Below are 4,307 nucleotides of genomic sequence, written 5' to 3'. Positions count from 1 at the left end.
CAACTTGTGTCATAAAACAAATGTGAATAGTAAGTAGCCTCCGGACATGGTTTTCTAGCGGTCAGTGTTCCATATAAAGAAGAGACAATGTCTACTCCAAACTTTCTTTTCACAGAATACATCACACTGCTAGTAACCCCAGCAATAGACTCAAATGTGAAAGAGTCTATTGCTCTCTATTGGGCATCACAAAGAATTTGAGACAGCTGGTAGTTATCAGCTGAAACAGGTAGACAGTCAGTAGAAGTGTAGAAGATAAATAGATAATAGAAAAGCAATCTGGAAACCTGGGAGAGATAATAAAACTTTCTTCTAGGTAACAATTCTGGTAGGCCACTGATCATCTCCTCTCCATAGCTCTGTATCACATCTAATGCTGCTGAAAATATAGCAACTATTTTACTGTTCATGCTTGTCAGCTCTGGAATGGTATTCAATATGTTGTTGGAAATATAGTTTGACATATTCAATTATAAAAATCATCCAACATGGTAAAGTGAAGAAGACTCATGCACATAAAAGACAGATGACCAAAATCTCATCGTCACAATGACCCCACAGTAAATTTCAGCTGACCAAATGCAAGCAGCTGTTAAACTCATTCCTATTTTGAAAGCTATTATATGCATATTGTATGTGTAGCAATCAGAAAAAAAGCATTAATATATGTAAGCATCATTAATACTGGTCCTTGAAGGAGCACATAATTGTCTGCTTTTGGTGTAACTTGCTATTTTTCTAAAATGGTTAGGTGTGACTTACCTCATTTTCTCCAATGACAGCCACTCCCTGATAATTAGAACAATATAGTGGTCTCATACATTTTATTCGAGTCATTGCTGGTATTATAACAATATAACCGTCAAAGATGTTGCATCTGATATAAGCAGTTTTAAAAATAACATGATAATCTTGCTGGCTGTCTACATGCCATGTGAATATCAGTTGCAGGAGTGTAGTTCTTGTAAGAGTATGTTCAGAACTGAAGTCTAGACGTAGGTCCCTTCCAATAAAGTGCTAAACTGAGTCCATTGTCATTTATCTTTATTTTGCAGACCCACTCATCTGGACACCAAGAAGTAGCTGAAGGTACTGAAATGTGAACACTTAATGGTAGAATTCAGTGGACCTGAACAACAACAAAAAAGGACTTCTACCCAATTTGTTTTGAAAGGTGATTTTAAAATCTATCTGTGCAACATAAAAGTTATGAATCATCATGTAGTTTTATGTTGAAGGAGAATAACCTAAACAAATACCAGTCAAATATTTTTTTAATGTTACCCATATTTTTGTCTGGTTATTCATGAAAAAGTCATGACTAGAAAGAATGTTGTTCAAAGTACAATTTGACTTCCATATCTAGCTCTGAGGATAAAAAGTAATTGATTTACGACTCTAAATTGGTGAAAGAACTCATTATTTACTACCTATGGTTTTAAATGTTTTTTATTGTGTACCTGGATAATAATTAAATTCATTCTAAATTGAGAGCCCCAGCCAATTATGATTTACAAGGTTTTCCCTTAAATTTCTCATCCAAGAACTATTTAAATAATTAAATATGAAAAATTCAGAATTTGCCTTAACTTTTGCATTCTGTGAATTTACCTTAACTTTTGCATCCCGATACTTTGATTCTCTTTTCACGTGAGTTTAACTCAGATGACAGGATCTATGCTAAACTGATACATTTTTTTTGCATTATAATTAATCAATCTTAATGTCACAGAGATCAAGATTTCTGTGTCTAGATGCTTTCCCTATATTCTATGACAGTGGTGCTCAGCCTTTTAGCCCAATGGGATGGACTGGCAGTGCCTGGTCTGTCTGCAGGCCAGATCTAGATGGTGTTCCTGATCAAGCACCTGGGCGAGCATGGCAGGCACCATCTGGCTGCATGGAAGGGCACAGTGGGCAGGCTGGTCCCAATGCAGCCCTGCAAGGAAAAGAAGTTTGGCTTGGTCCTATGGAGAGGGAAGGTGGGGGGGAGGCCCCAACCCAGCCCCACTGGAGAGGGGGCATGACCCAGACCGAATGGGAGGAAAGGGGGCATAGCCTAGCCCATCCAAGCCCCATGGGGGTTGCGGGAAAGGGAAAGGTGGCAGGGCCCATCCCACTCTGGCCCCATGGGGGAAAAGGGGACATGGTCTAGCCCCAATCCAGAAGCAAGGGGTGGGGGGGTACATGGCCCAGCACCACAGGGGAAGGGGTCACAGTCTGGCTCAGCCCCAGTTGGTGGGGCTTGGAGTTTGGGAATTTGGCAGGGGAAAGAGTGATCATATTAATGACCAGCGCTCCCCTGCCACCAAATTTCCTGACCAAATTTCCAGAGCTCTACTGGCCGTATGTGATGCCTCCATGGGCCAAATTTGGCCCATGGGTTGTAGGTTGAGCTCTCCTGTTCTAGAACATTGAATTGAAATATTACATTGACTTCTGGAGCATTTTCTTAACTTACTGAATGCTTGTTTTTGTTTTGCAGGTGTGGGGAAAGCAACTAAAAAAAAAGAAAATTAATAGTCAGAACATATAAGTAGCCTTTAACTCTACAAAGTGCTTAGGTTTGTCTTCTATAAAGTAAGATCCTATTATCATGAAGTCCTATTTTCAGGTAAGATTTTTAACATTTAATCACATTTACAATGTATATTTAAAACATTTGTTTGGGATATATATTCTTTTAATAAAGGGAAAGTATTTTTTGATTATTATTATTATTATTTTGGTACATCTAGCTTTTTGCCAACAATAGATATTTTCTTCCTCCAAAGTGATTTTTTTAGTATTATTAGCAAATGAAAATAGGAGATTATAGTGATTATGTTGTAATGCTAACCATGGATGCCATGAGGATGGTGCTTACAATCTTCCTTCAGAGTCAGTTTGGTTTCGCAATAATACTGTGCACTGAACATTCTGTACCTATGGCTGTAAGCGCATATTTACAAAAATTATTGAAACATTTCATGATTACACTGGGACCCAAACTGCTTGAGAAGCAAAAACCGTGGACTTCTCTACTTGTATGATATGGCAGAAACATTTGAGTGGGTGGCTGCTTTACTACAATAGGAGCTTGCAAACTGTGTGTTTATCATGGTCTGTGCTCTCTTATTCCTCTTTGTTTGAAATTACTCAAAAATGCTAAAATATATGCATACTGAAAAAAATGTTTCTAACTTCCTAATGCTTTGAGTTGGAGACAGCTGTAATTGTGACAGTGAATTTATTTTCCCACTATGTCATTTTGTTTACTGAAGGTGTTTGGGGAAATTGTTGGATGTATAATGAATAAAAATTATATTTAAAAAAATGTCAAAGAAGCCTATAGCTAAGTTAGTCTCCTTTCATTGTATTTTTTAAGGAAATCAAAATATTTAAATAACACCAGCACAACTTTTTAGGGTGAAGTACTGTGATACTTTACCAAGTGTCTTTCTGTTTTGCTAATCCTGGATGCACCAAAAATTTAGGACAGGATGGTTTACATATACACTAATGCAAATTCTCAGTAAAGATGAGCATACTGTTTTCTTGATGTATCTCATATTTTTGACTTATCAAGTTAACAAGTGGAATAAAAAATACAAACTCTAATTGGAGCATCTGGTAGAGACAATCTTTCTTCAGTAGAAGCACTTCCATATGTTATTCACTGCATTCAGAGTACTATGATATATAAACAGGGGAGGTGCTATATATTTTGCCTCCACTACTTTATTAAAATCAAAATTTTCCCAACAAATTTCTGAAATTGTTACAATTTGCGCTCATAATATATAGTGGGCCACATTTTCAGCAGGTGTAATATACTTGTCCAAATACCAGTATTTTGGCTCACTGTGCTTTGCATACATCAAAACTCGCATGATCAGGGGACAGCAGGGCAGGCCCTATGAGGAGAGGCTATGGGACCTGAACCTGTTCAGCTTCCAAAAAGAGAAGGCTGAGGGGGGATCTTGTGGCCTGTTATAAACTAGCCAGGGGGGACCAGCAGGCATTGGGGGAGTCACTGTTCCCCCGAGCACCGCCAGGAGTGACCAGGAATAACGGTCACAAGCTGGCAGAGGGTAGGTTTAGGCTACATATCAGGAGGCGCTACTTCACGGTTAGGGCGGCTAGGGTCTGGAACCAACTTCCAAGAGACGTGGTGCAGGCTCCTATCCTGGGGGTTTTTAAGAAGAGGTTAGATGACCACCTTGCTGGGGTCGTTTGACCCCAGTACTCTTTCCTGCCATGGCAGGAGGTCGGACTAGATGATCTTCTCAGGTCCCTTTCGACCCTAGAAACTATGAAACTATGAA

Source organism: Gavialis gangeticus, unplaced genomic scaffold (assembly GCF_001723915.1).
Source record: "Gavialis gangeticus isolate Ggan-Ray unplaced genomic scaffold, GavGan_comp1, whole genome shotgun sequence".
NCBI lineage: Eukaryota > Metazoa > Chordata > Crocodylia > Gavialidae > Gavialis > Gavialis gangeticus.
This window is presented reverse-complemented; position numbering follows the sequence as displayed.